At 39.6% G+C, this 27164-nt stretch overlaps 1 long non-coding RNA gene across 2 annotated transcripts in view; it reads left to right on the top strand.

Moving 5' to 3' along the window:
- LOC141730844 (uncharacterized) overlaps positions 1–26894 on the top strand; it is a 38658-nt gene extending 11764 nt beyond the window's left edge. The window contains exons 4-8 of one of the 2 annotated variants that reach the window (XR_012582579.1): positions 11743–12722; positions 20313–20378; positions 21370–21476; positions 24359–24432; positions 25169–26894. This is a non-coding gene — a long non-coding RNA (uncharacterized LOC141730844). The remainder of the gene's footprint in view (positions 1–11742; positions 12723–20312; positions 20379–21369; positions 21477–24358; positions 24433–25168) is intronic. The other variant, XR_012582578.1, reaches the window with a different exon arrangement.
- The last annotated feature ends 270 nt before the right edge of the window (positions 26895–27164 follow it).

Here is a 27164-nt window from a genome sequence, read left to right as displayed (position 1 = left end):
TCTGGCATAGCTAATTAAAAAAAATAAAAATAAACCAGGAATTGTGAATAGGAGGAATAAATCTTCTGTGAAAATAGACTGCGTTGTAAGGGGCTTACAGCTGTAGAATGTGTGTTTTTTATTATTCAGTATTTCTTTTTCTGAGAATACAAGATAGGAAAATTGTACCTGTAAATTTATGGAAGTTTTTTTTTCAACTGAAGAGAGTACAGTTCATAGCAAATTAGGAAAGACAGGAAAATTGTATCAAATAATACAATAGCTTAATAATGCTGTAAGAGGGGTGGTTTTCTGCAAATATTTACACATTCTGCTAACTTTAGAATATTCTTTGTTTTCAAACACATCCATCTATGAGGATACAGATTTGAGTTTTCATGCGATCAGTGAGAAGACGACTGATATTCACCTTTTCTTTTTGTTTAGATATTTCTTTCCCTCAGAGGAAAGCACACAGGGGTGTTTATTTAGGTCCATGCTACAAAAATCAGTGTACCTGTGCTGTAGATCTCACTGTGAGTTTACTAAAATGGGAGAACTTGATTTTCTTTCTCTACCACTGGATTGATTATTTATTATTCCTCTAAATTATTCTAATATTGCCCATCCTGTGAGTCAAATCTGTGTTTGCCACTGTTTTAAAAACCTCTCTAGGATTTGGGAAGAATGGATGGCATTTCAGCACAATCCATTAAAATTAACAGTAGGGAGTATAAAAATTCCTCTTACATAAGCAGTGCTATAAATAAATATTCCAAATAAATATTAAATTTATCATTAATTAAATAAATGCAATATGCAGGAGGTAGTTTTGGTTATTCATCGAAAATACTTGGATATCACAGGTTATTTCACTTTAGAAAAATCTTCATTTCTTATATTCAAATTTTAGAGAGCTAATTTTTCATGCTGCCATATGATATTCAAGATAACTTTTCTTTTCCTTTAGTGTAATTGGTCTCTGTAAGAGTTACAGCAATCTCAAGTGAATTCTTGAATTACAATGCTTTGGTCCTCTGGGATTATTCTTTGGATCTGTTCTTCTGGGCAGTAGAAGTTGGGAGGAATTAATGAAGCCTGAACTATGCACAGGCCACATGCTGGCAGGATCTGACTGGTAATGCCAGATAAATTGCAATAATATTGTAATTTAGGACACTTGATGGGACTATAGCCTTCAATTGTTAATGGAATAAAACTTTATACTGATATCATTTCTTAACTTTATTTCTTAACTTTTTTATAATTTATATAATTTTTATAATTTCTTAACTTTTCTTAATTTCTTCTTCCTGGTGGTTTCATTGACACCTACTCTATTCAGCCTTCATCTGCTTTATTCAGTGTTTATTCCAAGTTGTCAGCACAGTATGTTCTAGTGAAGAAATTAATAAAAATACCTTTTTTTTTATAGCAATTTAGGCAGAAACAAAGATGGCACACATGAGGAGAGCAGAACCTCTCACTCTCAGGGCACTTCCAAGACGTTTTTCTTGCTGGCAGTTGCTCCAGCCCATGGCTGCTGTTGGAGGTGAGAGAAGCAGAGGGAACATCTGCAAAGCTGCGCAGTTCAACAGAAATTACTGGGGTGTAGCTCTGCTGCAGTGCCAGCCAAAATCTCACTTTTGGAACCCCACAGCCCCTTGTGCTGCTTCCTTCACTGTGGGATCTCAGCCCCTCAGGACTGAGGTGTCACCGAGAGCACCCTTGGGGGGCTCGGGAGTCCTGGAATGTTCCAGAAGTGTCTGGTGGCTGCACTTTGATCCTACACAGGAGATGACACCTGTATGAGGACAGGAGGGTTTCACCGGGGTGAATGGTGAAGGGATTGGTTAATTAGAGTGTGAAACACAGGGTTTAGGATTTCTGTACAGGGGGGTTTAGAGAAGTAAGATGGAGGAATTGGGGCGTGTCCTGTCCTTCTTCTTCTTCTTCTTCTCCTCCATCTTCTTTGGTGATGGTGGCACTTTGGGATTGGTCATTACTAAAAGTGCACTGAGCAATAAGAATAAATGGTATTGGGGAAAAATGATAAATATTGTACACGTAACAATGGGTATAAAGATAGGTGACTGTCCGGAGGGCAGCACAGTGTGCTCATGGCTGGCTGCTGAGCAGAGCTCTGTCGGGCCGAAAGAACATCTTTTAGATAAACAATTAATAAACATAAAGACCGAAAGAAGAACTGAAGCCTCTTCTCGTCCTTCGATACGCGGGCTGCCCCAAGGCCACTCCGGGCCCTTCCAGGCCCTTCAAACAGCCGAAAACCGGACACCAGCCAAAATCTCACTTTTGGAACCCCACAGCCCCTTGTGCTGCTTCCTTCACCTGCTAAATTTCCCTTTTCCCACTGGCATTGGCAATTGTGCATCCTTATCTTGTGTGCGTTTGTGGACAGATGTTCATAATTCACAAAGTTTGCTGGCTGTTAGCACAAATGATTTGGTCGTGGAAACATATTTTTAGATAAGCAGACACTGAATCATTATGGTTCTTAAAGGCAATTACTTAAATAAGTAATTAGACTAAGAGTCACAGTACTTTCATTTCCCAATTATAATCAAAGTGAGAGTGACTCAGACATTTCACTTTTACAGAAGTGGTGACTATAAAGCAACTTAGAGCCTGGATGTGATTGAAATAATTGATTTTTTGGATAAATATTTTGAATTAATGACTGTTTATTATTTTCTTAGAGCTTCTGTGGTAATTAATTATGTAAATAAAAGCATCAACAACAGCCAGACCAGAAGTGAGCAGAACATGCAGAACGTTTATGTTGATTTATTACTACATATTGTTGGATTCTGTTGCTGCTGCCTGGGTGGAAAGGTTGAGGGAAAACCAAAATATTAGTGGGACAGAAATTCCTGGATGTGATTGCCATCTTGTTGGAGGAGAGCTTGTTTGTTCCCAGCTGAAGGAGCTGTGAAAATGTCATTGCTCTTGGATCCCCAGTGTAATCTGGTCACTGCTCTGGATTGTGGTTAATACCAGCATTACGTGCACCCAACCAAGACAAACTCTAAATGGGAAGAGGTACCAAAGTGATAAATTGATTTATTTCTGCTTCCATTTCCAATCTGGCTCTCTGATTTAAATGTGCATTTTTGGTTTGGGATTTTGGTGGGGTTTCTGTTGTTTGTTTTTGTTCTTGATACTGATGTATTTTTAGGAAATTCTCAGATTTTTTTTTTTTAATAGGAAACCTTCAAAGTGTTTGTGTTTTGTTAATTTCTATTAGAGGTAACCTGGTTGTGTTTTTCACAGAGAGCAGGGAAGGCTCATTCCATTATAACCACTAAGATGCTTTTTTCTGCCTGTTATCTCTTAAATGCTTCTGTTTAATGACCATGAGTAAACATTTACAAACCTCTGAGATGGAATAAATAGGATTTTTAGTCAAGTACACTGGGACCATTTTTACATCAAACTTCCTTAGGTTCATTGGGAAGGAATCAGTGTGCTGTTCTGCTTTGACCCTTCAGCATTTGTCCATAGTGAAATATTGCTTTTTTTAACACCTTTTTTCCCTGTAAAGAGGGAAATATTTCAGTCCTGAATGATTCTTTATATCATTCTGGAGCTGTGGTGTTTGTCAGGCTGCATATCCCTGACCATGCAGCAGAATCTCAGCAATAACCAACATCACACCTCTGTCCGTCTGTCTTCATTTCATTTCTTAGTCCTTGGAGTCTAACTTGGCGAGCAGGTTCTGCAAAGCCTCCCGTAATCATTTGAGAGCCAGATCCACCATTCTTTGCTGCCTTCCTGCAGAATTTTGGAGAATCAGGTATTGGGCTAGAGAGGGAAAAGTGGATTGGGAAATGATACTTTGGTGGAACTCCATCTGAGCTGGAGGCTGATGTCCCCAGCAGCAATAACCAATAAATGGGGGCTTCAAAAGTGCTTTTGCCTTTGAGAAGTAAGAATCCTTGAGATGCCTTTGCTTTTGGAAGCTCTAATAACCCTCCAAATGTGATTTGTACTCTAAAAGCTTATTTACAGAAGACAGACCACCGCTAATGACATTTGCATGGAAATTTCCCCAATGAATATTTATAAATATGAAATATGAATACAGCACAGCGTAGTGCATGTCCTGGCACACACATTTCCAGCCACAGATGTATGGGTTTTGTTGAACTCAGCACAAGTGACAAATCTCCCAGGGAAACACCAAACAGCTTGATGCACATACAGATGTTCCTTTGGCATCTTATTAGAAAGCCTTGAAAACATACTGTTTTCCTGGCAATAAAGCAGCAATAATGTCTTAATAGAATCTGGAAGAATAACTAAGTACCTCAAATGCCTGGAATAAAGGGATAATTGAAGTTGCTTTGGGTTTAAGCCTGGGTAATTTCTTGCTTTATAATAACTCAGGTGACTGTCTGTCTAATGAAATGCAGCAAAGTAAGAGCACGTTATTGATTGAGAATTTAAATGTTTGCTTGTATCTGCAGTGTGTCTCTGTGATACTCATCATTGTAATGGAAGAAACAAATCATTTCAATTATAGCTCATTATGCTTAGCACAAGAAGTAACTCACTTGCACGGAGACTTTTCTAAAACTTTGCAAAAATTTTGATGAGCGTGTTGCAAACTAATCTCACAAATAATTTGTGCTCCCAGCTTTTTTGTTAAAGCGTGATCACTGATGTTGTCAGGCTTATTAATTCAAAATACTCTGAGCCCCACAGTTAGGTTTCTGTTATCATTTTAAAAATAAGGTGTTTTTATTGTTCTGAATATCACAACCTTTATGGTTTGGCTCTCAAGCATTTCTCTGTAGATTCAGGCCCTTCAGCATTCCAAGGAAGGCAGGCAGCAGTTTCCACCCCACTTTAAGAACTGACAGATGGTATTTAAAGAAAAGCTGTGAATGTGATGTGAGTGAGCAGCTTGATTTACAATGTCAAGAACCAATTTTATGCCTTGAGATGTTTTGGGAATGGGAAGGAACAGTGGAAGCTCTGATCACCCAACTGAAGGTAGCATCACCTCCCCCAAAACTGTGGAGGGCTGCATTTCCCAACCTGGCTCCTTCTGTGATTCTGAGGTTCTGCAAGGCAGAATGTGTGTGAAAAACTTTGGAAAAGATGAATTAACAACCATCAGTTGTATAAACAATATTTTTCAGCTTTTAGGAGATTTTAAATTTTCTTTTGAACTTTGACAGTGTAAATACCAATCTGTGAGCTGAGGCTATTTCATGTCTTGACCACTGCAAATCACCAGGAGTTTTTCACTGAGAAAGGACCTCCTGCAGAAGATTTCAATGTACTTTGATTGTTATGTGTCTCCATAAAGTTTAGAAACCAATGGGTCTGCAAGCCTAATTTTCAATTGTCTGGAAGCACAGCAAATGGATTTCTCCTTCCCTTCACTACTCCTCATGGCAATTAAAAAAAACCAAAACAACAACCCAAAAAAAAAAAAAAAAAAAAAAAAAAGCCACAAGTAGTTTTTGTGGTTTTTTCCTGAAAATTAAATTTTGAGATGAGGATGTGAAGCAGGACTGATCATCACTGGGGATTCTTTCAGGTCATTCTGCCTGGCCAAGGCTGTGGCAAAATCCAGACATTAGAGCAACTTTCTGGAGATAAAGTTTAATCAAGCTGAGCTGTTATGAATGATTGAGGAAGAACTGGAGAAGCTGTAATAAAAACCCAATAGAAACAGAGTTCAGTGTTTTACTTGTGAAATGGTTCTTTGCTGGAAAACTATTTCCCATAATTGCTGTGATATTTTCTGCCATGGCAAGCCAGGGATCATTTGTCAAATGTCTGACAAATAACAATATGAAGTCTCTTTGAAGTTAAATTGCATGGATAAGGTAATTGAGAAACATTTCTTTCCTATAAGTTTTTTGTTCCTCATTTGCATGAAGAAATATTTAGTTGTAAAATCAACATTTCTTGGCAGACTTTACTTATTTTCCATTCTTTGAATCTGTTTTATAAAATGTGGTTTCCTTAAAGTTGATTTGTTTATAACTCTGTACTGATGAATTGCATCATTTTGGGTTATTCTCATAATATAACATTTTGAGTAGTTGGTAGGAAAAAGAATTGTTTTACTGAAGGCAACAGACAGCAGATAATGACACAGTTATTGTAGATGAGATTTACTGAAGGAGAAAAATCTTGTAAATAAGAATTGACATTTCAAGTGATAAACTCTAACATTAAATAGTACACAAATAAAGCAATACTTAGGTGATCTTAACAGGCTATTCCGGCTATAAAGTTATAATGAAGTTATATTTCAAGTCTCAAACTGAGCTGGAGATGGAAGACTTGAATGTTCCAATTTTCTCCAGCAGGATAAATTCTATTCTGCTTTTTCTCATTTCATGGAAGTTCTTTCACTCCCCTGCTTTTCAGCAGGTGCCAGAACTGTGTGGATTAGAGACAGAAAGGCTGAAAAATTCACCAGCTCTGGGTTTGTGTCTCAGAATCCCCCTGGAATGGGGAGGAAATGTGAGGGTGAATCTGGTTCTGCAGGCCAGTTCCTGAGGAGAATCTGCTGCTGTGAAATACAGAGAATATTTCTGTGAGTAATGGAACGTTCACCCCTTGTTCCAGAAGTTCTGCAGAAGAGATTTGAAAGTGTTCATAAATTTCTGATAATTCCCAAATGGGATCAGGCTTAGCTCATTCTAAAATAAGCTGGGAGTTCTTCAGGTGGAAATGTTTGTCAAGGTAGGGAAGAGAGGGAGTTCTTTTCTGTCACGAATGAACAACTAAAAAGTTTTCAAAGCAGTAATTTTTTTTTTTTTGATATTAAATGAGATGATCCATTTCATTAGAATTTCTCAGCATTAATACTTTTGGATGAAGATGGCTTCATTTGAATATCTGCATGTTAATAGCACTGCCATTGTTTACCAAAGCAGCTTCTCGCTGGGGCTGATCAGCTGCAGCCCTTCATGAAGGAACTTTATAGAGCTGCATCCACCACGTGGTGATGGTCAGATTGCTCTCCTTTAGAAAAGACAACAGGGGTTTATTTATGAGTATTAATTTTAATTAGTACATATTTGTTGAGAAGTAATTCAGCAATCATCCTTAGAATGATGAGGTCCTGCCTATAATCTGTCTGCATGTGTACACACAACTGCATGGATGCAGAAGCTTTTATTAGGGGAATAAATTACTGGTTTAAATATTGGTTTTGAAAAATAATTTACTATTTACCCATTAGGGAGAGTTGTTGGTCTATCTTAACACACTCAAAATCTAATTTTCTTTAAAAAAAATATTAATTATTCCTCCTAGCCAAAAAGGACTACATCATTAACCCCAAAGCAGTGGTAATAAACAAAAATAATTTAAAAGCTTTATTAAGTTCAATTAATTGGTTGTAGCAGACTAATTTTGTCATGCTTTGCTAGACAGTGTATTGTAAGTAATTTTGATGATCTCCAATTGAGTTGGGCAAACAAGCCTGCACACTAAAGCAAAAATTGAATTGTCTTGATAATTACAAAAACCATTGGCCTGTTTGGTATTTGTGATAAATGGGTTAATTAGCTACTTTTTATTACATCTAGACTTTCCATGCAGCCCAACAGTGGTAATTTATTTTGCTTTGTAAACTAGTACAGTCAAAATTCTATTGTTCTGATTTGTTCCAGATACAAATCTTTAGAGCTACATGATTTAATATAAGTATGGAAGTGGATGGGGTTTTCATTATCTGCATTTGGTTTGGGGAATTTGTGGAATTTGTAAGGTTGTAGTCATAGAAACTCTCATTTTCCTTTTTTTTTTTTTTTTTGTTTTTTTGGTGTTTGCTTTGGCTTGTTGTCATTTGTGCAAATTGACAAAGTATTTTGAACACTCCTGGTAAACAGCCCTTCCTCTGACTCACAAACAATCTGAAATATAGAAATGATTCATTCAAATTAGAGTTCATCAGAAGTCTAATAATTAACCACAATGTTGAAATGTCATTTTGTAATTGCCAAAATATTATTTTGAGCAGTCATTTCGCTCGATAGTTGTTTGCCTGTGCTGGGCTCTGAGAAGCCAGGTGAGGATAGGGCTGGTTGTGTTTCTCCCTCTTATCTGACCCCACTTTAAACACTTCTCTTTGGAACAGGGCCTGTTAAACCTGGAAGGATTCATCCACTATAAATCACTGATTTCAGCAGTCAGGGTGGAAAGTTTAGGCTTGTACTTGCAGTTGACAGAAAAATAAAATCAATGTTCTATGGTTTGGGGTTTTTTTTTAGGAGAGTTGCATTTTAAGATAATTAAACAAATTCCTGACCCTCTCCCCCCTTCCCCACAAACATGGGTGTTCATGAAGTTTAACAGCATTTTCTAATGTGATACTCCTGCCAGAAACTCTGATTCTCTGAGAAATCTAATTACTTCTTTCTCCATTTCAACTTTGGAAGGATTATTGAAATGCTTTGGAGTCCTAACTGCACAGAGCACTTTAATCCTCTTGTTTGGAGTTTGTCATTCTCTGCCTTCTCCCTGCTTGCAGCTCCCATCAGACACTGCAGGCACATCCTGGCAATCTCAAATTCCAGGGAAGTGCTATCTGGCAATCAATGTCTCCCTGCCCCTCTGTTTGCTTTTCCACTCCTTGCATATTTTAAACTAAAAAACCAGACTCACAATCTTCTCTCCTGCAAAGTACAAACTATGAGTTATAAACACCCCTTACAGAACTGGGATCTGTCCTTATGCTGATCCTGTGGATGCCATCCCTTCCCTTGATCCATCCTCAGGACCTTTGTGATGGCCCCAGATGCTTTCTGCTGACTCCAAAGGTTCCCCTGTTTGCTGTCAGGCAGAAAGGCTGCCCTGGAGAAAGAATTAACTGAGTGAAATAAATTCCAATCTCTCAGCTGACAGGGAGGGGAGGATAGCAGCATTTATCTCCACGTGAAGGCCTGGATGCCAGCTCCCAAATTCCTGTGGCACACTAAAGGGACTGGAGTTTGCTGCTCTTGGTTCCCAGACCTCTCAGAGAAAGGCAAGGTTGGAATTTGCAAGCTCAAACCCAACTTTTACCCTGCCTGTTTGGTGCACAGGAATGCAACCCCAGAATCACAGGCTGGTTTGGGCTGGGCAGACCTTTCATGGTCACCAGTGCCATGGGCAGGGACACGTTCTGCCACCCCAGCTCGCTCAGAGCCTGTCCAGCCTGGCCTGGGACACTGCCAGGGATCCAGGGGCAGCCCCAGCTGCTCTGGGATTAATGTTTGTGTTTCACTCTGCTCAGTGTGGTTATCAGCAGCAGAAGGTGAGTCTCAGTGCACATTTCATTGTCTGATGGGTGTCTGTTTGCTTGTTCTCACTGCTGATGTGTGCCACAAAGCCAGGGGGTTGTACGAAGGACTGGAGTGACCCTGGGCCACAAGGACGGGGGGTTTATACCCCCTAAAACAGGTAGGTTATATACCCTGGGGCGGGTGGTTTATATCCCTTAAACCAGGTGGTTTATACCCCCCGGGGCAGGTGGTTTATACACCCTAAAACAGGCAATTTATACCCCCTAGGGCAGGTGGTTTATACACCCTAGGGTGGGTGGTTTGTGCGGCCTAGTACAGGTGGTTTGTACCCCTTAAGGAAGGGGTATAAAGGGTTTATACCCCCCTGGGGCAGGTGGTTTATATCCCTTAGGGCAGGTGGTTTATACCCCCTAAAATGTGGCTTGGAATGTGTCACAGTATTTCTCCTGGGGAAGGCTGGCTGCTGCAATGAAACCCTCATCCAAAATCATGAAGGTGAAAGCAAAGTCCTGTGCCAGGTGGCAATATGAGAAGGTTCCAGGGCGGCAGTGGCCTTGGCTTTGGGTGCCTGTGATGTGCTGGTGTTGTGCAGGATGGCAGCAGTCACCACTTGGTTCTCATTCTGTCCACTTAAATGAGGGATGCTAATCATGCTGATTACATTTCTTTTCTACTTCAGTTGCTTCAAGGACACGTATCTGACTATCAAAATCTGGTTTAACCTTCCATTAAGAGCAGAAAAAATGCTTTATAGGAGGTGTCCTATAAAGAAAGTGTCATTTATAGTAGGCAAGCATCCAGCCTAGGATTTCTTACAATTAGCAACCGGTCAATATACAGGATAACTGTTTCATTTCCTTCCATATCTCTATTTTCTTTTAAAGCTACTTAAACTCATCTGTCCATTCTCATTTCTTCCCTAGGATTTTTGTATGATCACAGAGCTTTGGAGCTGTCTCTGTGATTGCAATTTTTTTTCCAGTAGGCTGTAGGGCATAGTAGACTGGTGTGATAATAATGGCCCTAATTGAGATAAAGTTTAATGGTTTTTCTCACATTCTTCATCATTAGGCCAGTGGCACACTTTATTGTCATCTTTTCTCTGTGGTTGTTGTGTTAGCTAGTCCTAATTATAATTAAATGTTTCAAGGCTAGGTAGAATAACACCTCTTTTATGCATGAACCCTTTTTTTTGTTGTTTGTGTTATATTTTTAGTTGGGTTTTTTTTCCCCTCCTCTTCTTTTTCCTCACCATTATAAAAGGTTGAAATCCATCCTGCTGACCATCATCTGAAACAAAATATTTCTATTTATCAACTGGTTTTTCTCATTCAGTTCATGGCTAAACAGTTTGTATATAACTCATCAAATCTAATCATATTTGACCAATATTTAAGAGCTGTTTAGGCAATCAAGGAATGAAATCTATCTCATGGACAATTCTAGCCTCTAAAACCCCCTTATTGCAAGGAAGGAAAACTTCTTTCATTTCTGAAATGGTCAATCATGTCTGTAGTGGTCCTTAAGAAAGAGAATTAAATAAAAAAACCTGATTTATCCCCAAGTTCCTCGTTGTGATTATCTGTGTGGTAGTAGCACTCTGCAGGTTTCGAGAGGATAATATCTCCTAAAGGGTACATTTACTTTTGAACCAGCAGCTGAATGAATCTTGTGCAGTCAGTCCTGTTTTTCTTGCAATTATGTTGTCTGTGCAGCAGAATGGCTGAATACAAAATGTGTGGTGGCTGGTTCACAGCAACAGAATTGGTTTCCTGGTGAATATTGTAATATTAAAAAGGTGCCTTGAGAGAGCAGCTCCTGCATTCATGAGAAGTGAAGGGCTTGTTAGGATGCATATTTAAATTATGACTGAGTGGATTCATTAGGCTTCAGTTCCAGACTGGGCATTCCTTGTGGACTGCAGGACAGTTCTGCTCTTTAAAGCAGATTCCTAAAGGGATTAAAAATTAAACTTGTCCTTGGCCCTGTAGAAAATACAAAGTCTGTGGACAGATTAGACACCAACACTTGATGAACAAAATCAGTGAAGGCTTACCTGTGCTGATATGAGCCATAATGATTACACCCCTTAGTAGTCCTGAATAAATAAATAAATAGAATTAGCATCTGCAGCACCTTGCAGGGGCTGCGCTCACTCAGCTCTGCCTTGGAGCTGCTGCAGCAGCCAGGCTTTGGAGGGCTAAAAAGAGATAAGGGATGAATTTGGGCAGAAAGGGGAACTGTGATTCAAGGCCACCAAAAATTTATGTTTATTTCCTTTAGGATTTTAACACAAGAAATGATGACAAAAATTCTTCAGTCAGATTCTGAGTGACCACATGGCCTTACCCCTGTGTATGCTAAAAGCACATTTCTCTCAGTGTACAAAAGTATTCCTCTAAAGCAGAGCAGCTCTCTCAGCTTCGATCCAACTCAAGCACTGTTAGTTCACGCTCTACATTTGTGTTTTCCATCCCTCAGTCAGGTTCCTTTGCTGGCAGCCCTGGTGCCAAGGCAATCATGATTCTGGGTTTTTGCTCAGGTGCATTCCTGCAGGTAAGGCAGAGCACAGGGACACCTCTGCAGCTCCTCAGAGCAGTTCCAAGTTCACAGATCCCTTCCCTTCCTCCTGTTTGTGTGTCAGCAGGCTGAACAGCCTTGGCAAAAAGTGTGAGCGAATGTGCCGAGCCAGCTCCCCTCCCTGGAGCTGTGTCCTGGCCTCCAGATGGATTCCTGGGAATTAATTCAGGGAAAGCAGGGAGTGAAGGCAGGCTGGGAGGGGGGATCTCCTCAAACAGGAGGTGTCACTTCTCACAGGTACTCAGATCTGCGCCCTAAGCAAGGCTTCACTTGCACACTTTTATTTTAAAAAGCAGCAGGTATTTTTGGGCAATTCTGCCAGGAGACAACAGCTAGTTGTAAGTGTGTTCAGGGTAAAATAAATAGGACTGAACTTCTCTGAAAAGAAATTTTCATATTAGATGCAGACATCCAGAATGTGAGCATGTCTTTTTTTCACTTGGGAGTTTCCACAAATGTAGCTTTGATTTTAATTCACTATCTTGCATGTCAAGCTTGTTTGCAGCTGCTGTGTTCTTAAATCTGAATATGGGCTTTCCATACTTGAAAATGCAGTTGTGAGCTCGGCTTTAAGCTTGGTTTCAAAGCAGAAGATACAGCCATGGCAGAGGGGTAAAAATATTATAATTTTTAAGGCCCTTCCAGCCCAAACCTTTGCAGGACTTTAGGCTGAGTCTGTGCTATTCAGTTTATCATGGCTCATCTTTTGCAGTGCCCTCTGGTGTCAATTAAAGAAAGTTAACCTGGTTTTCTACATAGTGCAACTGAAAACGAAACCCTCAAGAATGAAAAAATGAAACTGATGCTCAGTATAAGAGCAGTGTAAACTTCATCTCTCATCTGCCTGTTAAAAAAGGAAGACTCACATTTTAAAATAAAATCAAGGTAATTTATATCTTCTCATGAACCTTTTGAATATTTGTGGTTAGTCCTGTCTTTGTTCCACATTAGGATATAATTTGGAAATATTTGGCTTGTGGAAGGCAGAAGATATTTTGGATTTCTTTGGTAACTTGGCCTGCATATTAATTTATGACACTACAGGAACTTCCCTCAGCTTCTACCTTCCACAAAATAAAATTTTCTACCTGGAAGGCAGAAAAATTTTATCTCTTTACTTTACAATATCAATCAAAAACTAAGGTTTTATTTATTTATATGTATATATATATTTATGTGTATAAATATATAATATGTATAGATATATGTATACACATATATATATGTATATACATAAATAAATGTAAAAGGTCTCTAACTCTTGAGTACATGACATGAGGATCTCATTGAATTTAAAAACTACCTTGTAACCGTTATCGATTATTTTGTGCTTTCCTTTGGCAGTAAATTTCTCATAAAGAACATCATACCTACGACAGAAACCTTATTATTCCTGAATATTTTTCTTGGTATTAGATTAAATATGAAGATCTTGTGATGCATTATCTGGGCAGGTAAATTATTAGCTGACATTGGCTAAAGCAGAATAAATCCCTTCATGGCAGTTCTCCAGGTGAAGTTCAACTGGACACATTTTCTGGAAACTTCTACTTTTTGGCAACACAACAATATTGGTAAATGGGATTTTTTTTTCGGTTTTTTGAGAGGTGAGTTGGTGCTAAAATTCATTCCAAGTTGGATATGCCTTATATTTCTGGACTGCAGCACTAAAATAATTTTAAATTTCTGCCTGGAGAGCTTCTCCCTAATTTTTTGTGGTCTCAGAGAAATTTGTTCTTTCGAGGTTAATAAAAACTAACCCAAAATATATAGAGTTTTTTGCTGACGAAGGAGGTCTTGCTTTTGCTGTGTTCTGAATCTAACAGATGGTATTTTAGAGGACAAAAGGACTTGCTGCCAGTGCAAAAACTTGATCTCAGTATAACTCTCACTTGAGGTTACTGCAAAAACTTACTAAGCAGATTATTCCAATTGAACCGATTGACCCAATCCTTTGTATCTTTCAATTTATCCTTAAAATACCCATCAGGCTGTGCCTCAGAAAATGCCCAGTCCTGGAACCTGGGAGACATCTTGACTCCTAAATCCTTTAATATTTGTGATTGGGGTAATTTGATTAACTCAGAGTGGTCTTTTTTTCTCCTTAGCCAGGAATTAAAGAAACAGCACCAAAGTGTAGGGCCATTCTCAGGGATTCAACATCAGTGTTTAATTTGGCTTCTCTGGCTCAGTGTAGAGTTTATCCAAAATCAAACCCAGATGTTTGGGTTCTAGTCTGAAATGGGGTCAGATTCCTGCTTTTTGAGTTTGGTTTGGTGGTTTGGGTTTTTTCTGGTTGTGTTTGTTTGTTTGGGGTTTTTGTGGGTTTTTATGGTTTTTGTTTGTTTGCTTGTTTGTTGTGTTGGCTTTGTTTTCCTTTCTTTTTCTTTTTCTCTCCTTTTTTGAGAAAACGTCTTTAAGCTTTACAAGATTTCGCAATTTTTGCCATGTTAACTTTCAGCACCTATCTCACCTTATTTTTTGAAATCTAAGGTTGTAGCAAGAGGAAAGAAAACCACAGCAAACCAAATGATGGAACTGTAATCACATCCATTTATGCACTTCATGGGATGTAGAGAAGCCTTTCCTTTTAGTTTTCATTTGTTTCAACAAATTACTCCTTATCAACATCTCCTTGCCAAGAGATGGCAGCAAAGGATTGCAAAGGAAATTTGGGTTATTTTGTTTGAACAAATAATTATCTACCAAGGAGCAATCAAATATCACTGAAGGCATGTTTTCTTCATCTCAGCACTATAAGATAAATTTTTAAAGATGCTTTTTAGTGATCAGACAACACAAGAAAAATAAAACTTGTGATTATTTTCCAAGGTTGTTTTTGAGCTCATCTATCTGATAATGCTTCTGTTTCAGACTGAAGTTCCTCCTAATATAATGCATTAAGGAACACTGACATTCTGTCAGCAGTCTGCACAAATACTCACAGACTCACACTCCTTTTCTTCACTAAAATCTGTATTTTAGAAAAGCTTCTGACACACGACAGTTCTCATGGAATTTCCCAACACGAAGGCCCAGAGGGAGAAATGCTTCAGGAGCTTGGCTTCCTCCAGGAAATTCCACAGGATTTGTCAGGAAACAAGCAAAGGATGCATTTGGTGAAACCAGAGAAGCCCAGGAGGGTTTGGGTTGGAAGGGACCTCAAAACCCTCCCAGTGCCCCCCCTGTCCCACAGCCCCTGGGAGGTTTTGCTGGACTTTGCTTTTGGAACGCTGGGTGCATTCTGGTGGTGGTTCCAGATGGGTTTTCAGTGGTTGCCAGGTTTAGCGTTGCCAATCTGTCTGGGGCTGGTGAAAAAACTAATTAAAGGGCTTGTTTTTCGTTCTCTGGACACAATGTTTCTTTTTCCTTTTTTTCCCCACTTTTAATCAATCAGTACCTGGTGCCTTTTCACTCAGCCCGGCCTTTTGCTGCTGCCTCTTTGCTGCTCCCCTGCTCTGCTGTGTCTGTGTCAGGGCTGTGAGGAGCCCTGGCAGTGCCGGAGTGATGGTGCAATTACATCTTCAGCTTTCTCCCACATCCTTCCAGCTGCCAGCTCCCCAGGGCAGCAGATCTCTCAGGGAACCAGCACACCTGGAGGGATTTGCTGCCTTGTCCAGGCACACCAGGGCTGCATCTGCTGAGGTACAGCTGGAATTTCCTCCCTGCAGGTGAGATTTGGGCTCGTTTTTACATCATCTAGGGGCACACATTCACATATTCCACCTCCCTGGAGGAATGCCCAAGCAAAAATTTAAAGGTACTCTGGCCCTGATAAAACAACGTCATATATTGGTTGTTGAGGTGGAAATCAGGGTGGAAAAGCATTCAGAATATATGTTTCTATGGCAGAATTCAGTTCTGCTCCATTCCTGGGTCTGTATTTTCTGTATTTTATCTGGTAGTTAGCTGTGATGGAAATACCAAAGTATAAGACTGAGGCATTAACAGAGCTGAGTGTTGGATAACACAACACAGAGATACAGGTGTGGGGTAACTCAGTTCATGTCTGTTTTATCAAAAACTATCAAAGGTGTGTTTTACTGATAATGGAATGTTAATTTACATGTGTTCCCTGTGCAGGTTGTTCTCTGCTCAGCTCAGTATGGAGCTAAAGGGTCATATTTTAATAATTTTCCTTAGTATGTGTTTTCCAGGAGTCATTACAGGCCCTGGGTAATTGGTTCTAATCTGAATGTTAACATTGACATTTTTATTGTGCTTGACAGGGAATGAGGGCTAATGACTAAAACACTGATAAATTGAATAAATTGATATAAGTCATATTTAATTTGCTTCTTTGCTATGTACTGGAGTGAATTATTCGTGTTGCTCAGGATTTTTGCCCTCTTACAGAGAGTTTGTCATGCCATAAATGTTCATAAGAGAGAAGCTTCATTCTTTTCTCATATAATGGAGTTTCTACGTAAGTGTGCAAACTTGTGAGAAAGAGATGCCACAAATCTACCAGGGAAAAAGTTCTGATTGTGTTGAACTGACAGATTTGCTGTTCCATGAGCTCATTACCTGTCCAGCTGCCAGCAGGGCTGGCTTTGATGCAGGGCTCCAAGAGCAAGGAAAATGAGGAATTATAAATGTACATAAAAGGCCTGATCTGCCATCCAAAATGGTACTGGCTCATCTTGGAAACAAACTTCACTTTGGATCATTTTTGCCTGAAAATGTCATGTTGAGTAGCTGTGTAAACTTAAACCAGTCCTAATGGAACCTTGTTTTCTTGGAGATAGGAGCAGTAATGCAGGTAATGCTCTCAAGTGCTTTAAACAGTTATTATTTTGTGAAGTTTCAGTGGAAAGAATAAAAGTTGCAGAAAAATATAGAGCAAAATAGAGTGTTGGGAGTAGTGACAAAGGGAAGGGAGAAGAAACAACTCAGTGTGCTGGGTGGGGGTAAGATGCATTTGAATTTCAAACATCCCCAGTGGCTTTACTCAGCAGAAATGATCTGCAGCTCCTTTGTGTGAGTAATATCTCAGCAAGCCTTGGAACAAATCCTCACACCCCACTGACTTTTAATGCTTAGCAGAAAATGAGTTGCTGAATAAAAGATGCGACAACTTAAAAGGGTCTTTTCATTGGGAGTCCAAATAAATGCTGTGGAGAGCTGGAGCCTCTGCTGTCAGGAGCAGGTGAATTATTCTCCACTCTCATCCCATCTCACACAACTGCTCCAGCTCTGCTAACACACACCTGGGGACCTCTGCTCATGTGAAACTTAATCCATTTACGTGCAGGACAGTTAAGAGACCGGGCTGCTGCTCATTAAGGGATGTAAAAGGAAGCCCAGGATGAGGAGCATGTCTTAAAACAGCACCCAGGAGAGGAAAGGGGTAGGCAGGGGATTGGATGTGAGTATTGAAAGAGTTTTAACTGTCATTATTTTTTATTAAGCATCGAGAAGTCTGAGGAGACTTTCTAACAGTAAAGATTTAATTCTTTGTATGGTTTAGCGGCCAAGAGAGAGGATTTGGTTTGAAACACTGATGTGAAAGTGAGTTGCATCATGTTTTTAAAGGGATAAAACATATACAAAAGGGGGCTCTGAAAGTTAATATCAGGTCATTAATTGATGTCCTACCCCTTCCTTCCAACAATCATTGACTGGAAGGCTCTGGTGTTTTTATGAGGGTAAAACTAGATTAGGGTTGAGCTCTCCTCAAGCAGCAGGGTGTGCAGAGCTCACCTCATGGAGAAAATGCTGGCAAGCTCTCTAGGAAGTTCCTCGGAAAAAATGAGTTTGATAAATCAGCAACTCCATAAGTATAGATAGTAAACATTTATGACAAGTTAAAAGAGTTTCTGTCGCAGGTTGGCAGCCTTCTGCCCTTGAATTATTGCATGAAAATAATGTGTTCTTTTATTCCTGTAGTAATCTGCAAACATTCATCTTAAGTGTGCTTTATTTATTATGTCAGGGTTTTTTTTCCTTAATTCTCAGTGCCCCTGGAGAAGTCTCCTATGTAGGAATCACGATCTGTAAAAGCAATGGTATTTCTAATACTTAAAATGACCTTCCACCTGTTTGTATGTTGCCTTAATGCAGCAGCTCCTGTGTCAGCAGTGGAAAATCTTAAATATATTAAAGGCAGCTTTTCATTCTTGGAATTCAGACCAGATCAATTTTATTTATATAAATATATATATAATAAATTATATCTGATAATTATATATATAATATATACTATATATTATATATTTTTATATATATATATGATATATAATTATCAAATTATATATATGATAGCTCTTTTCTGCATAAACCCAAAACCACTTCCAACAGGTGAGACATGGAAGTTTTATTCATATTAAGTTTAGAAATTAAATTTATATCATTGCAAAGAAACTTAGGATGTTTTTTCTTCTCAAAATGCTATTCCATAGAACTGAACTTCCTGTAAATATTCTTGCAATAATTATCTGCAAGTAGGTGCCAGATAGCAACAATAGCAGAAGCTTTCTAGGAAGCAATTAGCTCAGTAGTGATATTTTTTTCATTTTTCTTCCTGAAAAGACACTTTCATTTTTAAATGAGAATTTACAGGTCTGGTATTTTAGTTGCAATTGTGAAATAATTCTGAGCCGTGTTTTAACTGATCTGTTTACAGGAAAAATGAGTGTGAATCTATTGAAAAGCCAGAGAAGTACAAAGTGGAGAGCTATAATATGGTTGCCATAGACACAATTTCATATTCTCTTTCCTGTTTACTGCATTGATAACTCCTTTATTGAAATCCAGGGAAAAAAAAACAAACCACCAAAAAACCCAAAACTGTGGATGTTCTGAAAAGGCTGCATTCCTTTCTGTTGTAATGAGATTATGTTCAGAGCTCCTTTAACCACTAATTACCATAAGGAAATTGGCCAACGAGCTCCAGTGGAATGTTGGAGCATACAGGAATATATTCAAGATCAATATGTAATTATCATATGCACAGAGAGATTTCGTAGTCAAATTTAGTAAAAACAGATGGACTTGCTCCATATGGCTAATAGAGATTTAAAGTTAGCAAGAAATGCGTGAATTCTGTAGATACAAGCCTGAGATTCCTTTTTCTCCATTACCAAGAAGACAAGATGTTAATTCATCTTTCTTCTTTTGCACATAATACCTAAAATGTCACTAAGAGTTGATGCATATGTGCATGTGGCAGGGAGAAGTCTTTTCTCACAGTTTTGCATGTTTTTGTACTCGCAAAATTCTCCATCCAGTCACTGAAAGTTATAATCTGCTCTTCTGCTGTTTTGATGTCACCACAATACCCTACTAAATCCTTGAAAATTCTGTTTATTAGGAATAGATGTGAGCTAGATTTTTAAAATGTCAGAAGGAAGACTTCATTTTGTCTAATACAAGGATGAAAAAAAAAAAAAAAAAACCACAAAAAACCCCAGACCATTCATTTTAAACCTTTAGTAGCTGGAATCTTCCAAAGATGTTATTGCTTAATAAAAAGCTGCCAAGGCAGCAGGTGGGGATTTAACAGGTAACTCCATTAACGGGAGAGGAGCAGTTCAGCTAATCTGTGACACCGCAGCCGGGCTGTGACAGCCTCAGCCGCTCCTCCCGAGCCGGGAATTGCGGCAGCTCAGAAGGTGATTGTCACCGAGTGAGAGAGGCTGTCTGAGAGGAGTCAGACAGGATGTTTTCATTAACATTAAAGAGCTCTTGCTGTTCATTAGGCAGCTTGCTCTCGAGACCACGGGAGAGTTGTCACTCACAGAATCTTTTCACATGAAAGGGATGCATCATATAGAACTGTGTTTTACCTGCTTCCTTATGGAGTTTCTGCACAAAAGCAAAATGCAGGCACTTTTGGATTTTTTCCTTTTTTTTTTCCTTTTTTTTTTTTTTTTTAGTTTATTTTATCCTACGTTTTAAACTGATTTAAAAGACCTTTTGCTATTATGCTCAAGTTTACACACCAGGTGTATAACAAGTTGCACCAGACCTCAACAAAAATGTGATTTCAACTTTTCAAGGCCATGCTCACTGTCCTGCTACACTTGCACTCTGGTTTTACTGGAGTTGTGCTCTGCACCAGCATCCTTCTGACCTGTGGGAGTGTTGGTTCTTCTATGCAAAATGGGTATTTTTTTTCCACTCGAGGTAGTTCTTTCATCAAGGTTTCCCAGGTAATCTCACAAACCTTAGATTCTCTGCAGTTTTTTTCTGATGCTGTGATCTACACAGGCAGTTAGTTATTATCAGTCCTGATATTTTTATTTTTCCATAGAGGTTAATAAATACTTTATTAAAACCAGAAGTGGTTCCTGGCTACACAAGCCATGTCCAGGAGGGCTGGAGGTGACAGCCACTCAGCTGGGCAATTAATGATGGAACTGCTCAGGACAGACTGGGCCAAGAATATTCATGTCCCAGTTAGCAATGTCCAGTCTGTGCAGGACTGCAGCACTAAAAATCCTCTGCCATTTGTTTCTCTGTTTTGTCTCAAAGGCTGCTGTGGGACAGGTCAAAGCAGGAAAAGCTTCAAGCGCAGAAATCTGATGTGAACGCTTCCAGGTGAGGATGTGGGAAATTCATTGGCTTCTGAAGCTTCTTTAAACTGTGGCTAAATACTTTCCCAATTAATAATGTGTGACAGGCATGGGACAGAGGACACCAGGCAGATGGAGGGAGGCTCCTGACTGGTTGTGGCCTGGAGCCATCAATGCTGGCATGGCTGTGGGAGCAGGATCCACCAGGCCCTGATCTCACAGCTGGGCTCTGTTCGCTGCTGTGTCCTTGGGTCTGCTCTGTGTGTCTTGGTGGGAACAACCCAGGTTTCCCATGGATAAAACCCACAGAATAACCTGGATGTGGCCTAATCCAGGAGCTTTTTGCTTGGTGAGTGCTGCCCAGAGGGGTCAGGGCAGCTGTGTCTGCTCAGGGGCTGGCACAGCTGCTGGAGGATCACACAGCTCCTCCTTTTCTCCCTGCTGCTGTTCTGAATATTACTTTGGAGGGCACCAAACTTTACTCCGGGCTGAAGTTGTTCTTCTATAACAGCAAAATGAAAAATATTTCAGAACTTTCTAACACAATTCTGAGGGTGTCTCTAATGCTGTCCTGCTTACAAACAACTGTGACCTTTTTATTCTTTTGAAAGTTTTCCTAGATAATGAGAGGCATTTATCATTCCCAGTCTCATCTCCTATGCAAACCAGATTGTTCTGATGGGATTCTGTTTGCTTTGTTCTTTTAAGGAAAGAGCTTTAGGAATGGACAAGAGAAACTAAACTGAGAATGAGTTGGTTTTTAGAGTTGCATTCAGGATCGGGTTTCTTCTGTAATACCAATTAAAATAAGAATTTTTTTCCCCTTCCTTGTTTCCTTCCTTTTGTTCCTGTAGCCCATTCTTCCTTTGCAAGTGGCAGTTAGAACTACAGGGGTGTACATGTAGTCAATATAGAAGCTTTCACCCAAAGGGAGTTCTGTATTTGTAGGGAATGCAGGAAATGTCACAATAAAGTTTGTTTGGTGCTAATTTTGTTCTATTTTCATTTTGTTTCAGACATTATTTTGGATACTTTGCTTGAAGATTATAAAATCATTAAATCTTTAAGATTGTGATTATCTAGAGCAGAATAAAAGGAAATTGTTCCATCTCAGCAGAATAACGTGAGTACGTGGATTGCTATTTAATTAAAAAAATGTGTCAAAGTTGCACTGCAACATATGAGGTTATACTTTTTGTGTTCAGCACAAGCAAAATATGAACACTGTGGATTTTATTTGACTTTATGGGCAATAATAAACCTTTATCTAGGTGTAGATTAATACCTTCCTCCATTAGTCATATCTAAGTTTTCCCTCTCATTTCTTCCTGCATTGTCTTTACCACTGCATTTAAACGTGGAGCTGCACTGTGGCGTTCCAGTTGGGTTTTAATTAGCTTTATTATCTATTGTGTAGGGCTTAATCAATTCTATTGGATGCTATCTGCAGGTGCCTCCAGTAAGGGCATATTACATTGATTTTTCATTTCTCACATCAAACACGCGGCGCTCATCCAGTGCTTGCTGTGCCTGCTATTGACAGCAGGGTTATTTAGGGCACCCAGGCAAAATGGAACAGGGATCAGGACAGCTACAAACCCCTCAGTATGGATTTATTAGACAGCAAATAAGAAAATAGGAACTTGTGGCTGTCCGAGAGGGAGGGATCAGGAGAGAGGAGCGTGGGGGAATCATTGCTGCTGAGAGGGAGAGCTCTCCAGGGCAGTGAATGTGCTCCAGGGAGAAGGGCAGCAGAATTCTGCTTTCTCTCCAGCATGGCTGCTCTTACTGCAAATATTGCATCTTTCCAAACTGCTGGTCAGCATTTTATCCTGTGCGTTGGGAATTTTATTAAAACCTGCAAAACCACTTCAGTCTCACAGGTGGGGAACTTAGGAGATAGTTGAGCGTGCTGGTTGTGGCTGGGGTAGCAAATCATCTTAATAGTGAGGAAAGGCAGCAGGAAAAGCCCTAACAGAACTGAAACCCTGTCCCCATTCACTGCACTGTGTCCTCTGTGCCTCTGAATCTGAATTTTCACCTCAGGCCTTGCTGATCCTGTGTGATGGATTCACAGGGGTCTGAGGATGAGGGGAGAGACGAGGATCTGACTCCATGTTTCAGAAGGCTTGATTTATTAATTTATGATATATATTACATTAAAACTATACTAAAAGAATAGAAGGAAAGGTTTCCTCAGAAGGCTGGCTAAGCTAAGAATAGAAAAGAATGATAGCAAAGGCAGCTGTCCCAGACACTCTGTCTGAGCCAGCTGAGTGTGATTGGCCATTAATCAGAAACAACCACATGAGACCAATCCCAGATGCACCTGTTGCATCCCACAGCAGCAGATAACCATTGTTTGCATTTTGTTCCTGAGGCCTCTCAGCTTCTCAGGAGGGAAAATCCTAAGGAAAGGATTTTCCATAAAAGATGTCTGCAACAATCCAGGAGCAGTTCTCCAGCTGAACAGAGAAGCCTTTTGGGAACAGGCTTTGCCTGCAGTTTGGAAGTGGGCAGACTTGAAAACTACCCTTAAATTTAATAAAATCTGTTTTAAATTGTGCCTCCTAGCTGCCCTTCCCCTAGACAGCAGTATTCTATGCAAAATGTTTTTTTTTTCCTCTTGTAGCAGCTCTTTCATCAAGGTTTCCAAGGTAATCTCAGAAACCTTAGATTCTCTCTGCAGTTTTTTTCTGATGCTGTGATCTACAGAGGGAGTTAGGTATTATCAATCCTGATATTTTTCTTTTTCCATAGAGGTTAATAAAAATCTACAGCCCAATTTTGCACCTATTTTTTTCTGTTGGTGAACACAAAGTGGATTGATTGGAGTCACACAACTGTTGGGGAGTGGAGCTGTGTTTTGAGTGAGGAAAAGTGCTGTAATCAGGCAGGCTGACTGGAGATGCCAAAAAATGCTGCAAACGCTCTTGTGTTTTCATCAGGGTTTCTTTCTAGGCCTGGCTCTGTCCTTTCAAACCACAAATAACCTCTTTTCTCTTGCTTTAAGTTCTTATGGGGAGGTGCAGAATTGTTTAAAATCCAGGGTGTCCATAAAATCGCCAGGGTAAACTGACTAAAATATGGAAGAAGAAAAATGGGTAATGTGTAAAGACTTGCTTGGCTTGATTAGGGATCCAGCAAGGAATTTACTGTCTTTGGATGCCACCGAATTTCCCTGGAAGGGCGTCAGCCTTGCCTGTGAGTCAATGAAAGGGATTTTCCTTTTTTTCCAAACCCACACCTGTACAGGCAGGTGCAGCCCCTGGACTGAATGCTGGCATCTCTAAGTAGCTTTAACCTTTTCTCTTACAGAGTTTCACTGTTTCTACCCAGTATTTTTGCAGGAATAATGCAAGAATTCTGTTTCTTGCTCCATTCCATTAGAAAGATCAATGTCAGAGAGGTTTCCCTGGTTTGAGAAGCCACTGGGCTGTGCTTGCTTTGAGCAGTGTTAAGGATTAGGTTGCACCACTCTAATCCATTCCTCTGGCTGAAAAAAAAGCAGAGCAATTCATTGCTTAAATGGAATTTGAATAACACTGTTGAAATCGATAGCTGCTCCTTATCCATATAAAGATAATTGATCTTTTTGAAGCTCTTTAAATACAATGAGCATTTGATTGTGTTTCCTTCCATTGCTCAGCTTAACACGGTAACACAGTAAAATTAAATGTTGCTTGTAAAATGACTGGAGCACTCAGTGGTTTTTACTCCCACAGCACTTCCTTGGTCTGTTTTTGTTGATTGGCTGTAAATGAGGATAAGAGCTGCTGCTTTGGAATGGGCAATGCAGCAGGAATGGTTCATTGTGTGTAGAAATCAGTCTGTGTATAGAAATCAGTCACTTCTGTGGCCTCTGGTCTCCTTGCCATGTGCAATTCACACTCCAGCATTATTGGTTTTTGTACCTTCTGATGTTGGTCAGACACCTCTGTTCGTCCTCTGTGCCTGTCTGCTCTGAGATGTGAAGTGTGGAACTGGAGATCTTGAATTTTCCAGGGGTGTGTGTGCAGCTGAATCCTGCAGAAAAGTGCAATTCCTGCAGCAGCAGAGCTGCCCTGGGAGCCCTCCAGGTGAGATTGCCATGTCCTGTCCCTGTGAGGAGCTGGGAAGGAGCAGCTCCAGCCTGGCTGTGCTGGGTGCCAGCCCATCCCTCTCACATAGCCCTGCTGGGGTGTTGCAGGAGTAACATTGCAAAGAGGTATCTTCTCTTGTATTCCCTATTTCTTTGAGTTTTCAAGGTTTTCCGTGAATTTTTACCTGTCAAGGCTCTGGGAGAAAATTCTCCTTCTTTTGTTATAAGTTCTGAATATTCACTTCATTTATTTTGTGTGCACTGAACATCAGAGTTTGGGTTGTGTGTTAGAGCGGAGGGTAAATAAAGAGCTTTGCAATTTTCAGTGCGTCACTTGCCATAAAGGGCTGTGAATGTCACTCCACTGGAAACTTCCCCAAAAGTGTGATTTATTAGGTTTTTTGTGATCAGTTAACTATCATCTCAAATTCTTTTGTTTGCTTTTGCTCTTCATTTATCCCAATCAATCAGTCATTGAATTTACCCTGATCAGAGGACGGTTCTATCATCCTGCACTACCTCTATATTTTGCATCACTTTTTTAAGTTTGAAAATTACACAGTTTTTAGACTATTAGTTGAAAATATTGAAAAAACTTAAAATATTCATTACAAATTGAATTGGAAGAGAAAAGCTAGTCTTGTCTTTGCTGTATGCACTGAAACTTTTATCCAAATATTTGCTATTTTTGTCTAGTACTAATAAATCCTGCATTGCCTTTCATCCCACTGCAGGTGACACCATTTATCACACACACCCTATTGGAGCCTCTGGCTGAGGAAGGGGTTTTGTCACCGAGCTGATGACAGCTGGTCACTGTGCCTTGCATGTGTTCTCTCAGGTAAATCCCACAGGTTCCAGCTGGCCTGTGAAAACCCTGCCCTGCTCCATTTCACAACAAGCATTTTGAACCAGCGTAGCAGCAAATAATTTATGCATACAAGTTCTGAACTTTTTTGCAAATTATATTTGCTTTAGAGGGCAGAAAGTGTTATTGAACAGGTAAATATTTAAAAAAAGGAAGCAGAACTTAATTACTCACTGATGGAGGTGCTGTGGGTGGGACTGGACGTGTGTTTGTAGTAGGTGCAGCTCTACACCCTCACATACAATATTCACATACAATATATCTCAGGTTTATCAGAAAGCCCAAACACCAAAGTGGTTTTTTTGGGAGTGAGAGGTTTTGCCCAGCCATGTGCTGTTGCACGGAGCAGTTTTACTTTGAGCACACCCTGAATTCTCTGAATTTGGCACTGGGATTTGACAAGAGGCTCACTGCACACACAGAGCTCAGGTGTGCTGGGAGCCTGCTCAGTGGGGCAGGGTGGTTGAGGCACTGTGCTTTACCAGTGTGGATTATTTGCTTTTTAACCACCCGATGTTATTGCAGCTCCTTTCTTAGCTCCCACTGCCAGTCCAGGCAGAGCAGTTTGCTGGGTGATGGTGATGAGCTCTCCTATAAACAGGAAAAAAGCAGTGGTTCTGAGGTTTTATCATGTTTATCACTGGGAAAACAGAAGTGGCAATTGCTTTTAATTGCCCAATAATTTTGTTATTCAAAAGAGGGAGCTTGCAGGAAGCAGCTGCAGTTGTGACTGACCCTGCTCTTTAAGGTGTTCTGGGTTTTTTCCTGTGTTGTGTTATCTGATAGTGATAAGCTGCTGGTTCCAGTCAAGTTTTGAAGTACAATAAGAGTTGGGTTTATCAAGCCCTGGGATGAATTCTCCACTACTCTCACTGAAAGACACCTTTGTGAATACTGTGCTTCTGAATTGTCTCTAGAAATCCCATTCCTTACATTAAATCAACTTTCATTCTTTGTTCTCTCAATACACACGAATTTTAAGATTCATAACCTATTTCTGTTTGGTTTTCCTCCCTTTGTAGTTCTCCCACCCATCTCTGTGTTGTTATTCAGCATGTAAGGAAATGCAGCCCCACAAGGAACATGCACTCTGAATTAATTAGCTGCTTTCTGTAAATACAAATAAATGACAGCAGGATCAAAAAGAAAAGCGGGAAGGGGAGGACTAGCTCCTGTCACACCTGTGGTGTTGCTGCTCCTAATTTAAAAATAGGCTTTAAAAGGTGCTGTGCTGCCAAATTTTGTCCATTGTCACTGTCACTGCTGCTGCAGTCCCACAGAGCTGTCCCTGAGGGTCGCACTGAGCTCAGGGCTGCTCTGTGCCTTCCTTTGAGCATCACATCATGTCTGGAGGCTTTGAACAGCTATTTCTTATTCTTATTTATTATTTCTGCAAACTAAACCAAGAGTTTCCTGTTCTTGCTGTCATGTTTTTCAAGGATTATTGGTAATAGTCCTGATTTTCCAGCCTTGTCTTGGTGAAAATCTCATTTGGTGCAATCTTAATCCACAGCTGGAAATAGAGAGTGGTGTTGAGTTTGTGGGGGTCCCCAGGATGAGGTGAGAGATCAGAATCTGACTCCATGTTCTCAGAAGGCTATAATATAATATAATATAATATAATATAATATAATATAATATAATATAATATAATGTAGTATAATATAATGTAGTATAATATAATGTAGTATAATATAATATTTGTATTATATTAGCCTAAAATATATAGATTATATATTTATATAAATATATATTTTATTATATTTATATAAATATATATATTTATCTATATATATAGATATAGAATTATATATAAAATATATAACATAAAGTATAAAATAGTATAATATAGTATAATGTAG

Source organism: Zonotrichia albicollis, chromosome 14, assembly GCF_047830755.1.
Source record: "Zonotrichia albicollis isolate bZonAlb1 chromosome 14, bZonAlb1.hap1, whole genome shotgun sequence".
Classification (NCBI taxonomy): Eukaryota; Metazoa; Chordata; class Aves; order Passeriformes; family Passerellidae; genus Zonotrichia; species Zonotrichia albicollis.
The sequence above is the reverse complement of the archived record's forward strand: the minus strand, read 5'-3'. Positions and strand labels throughout refer to the sequence as shown.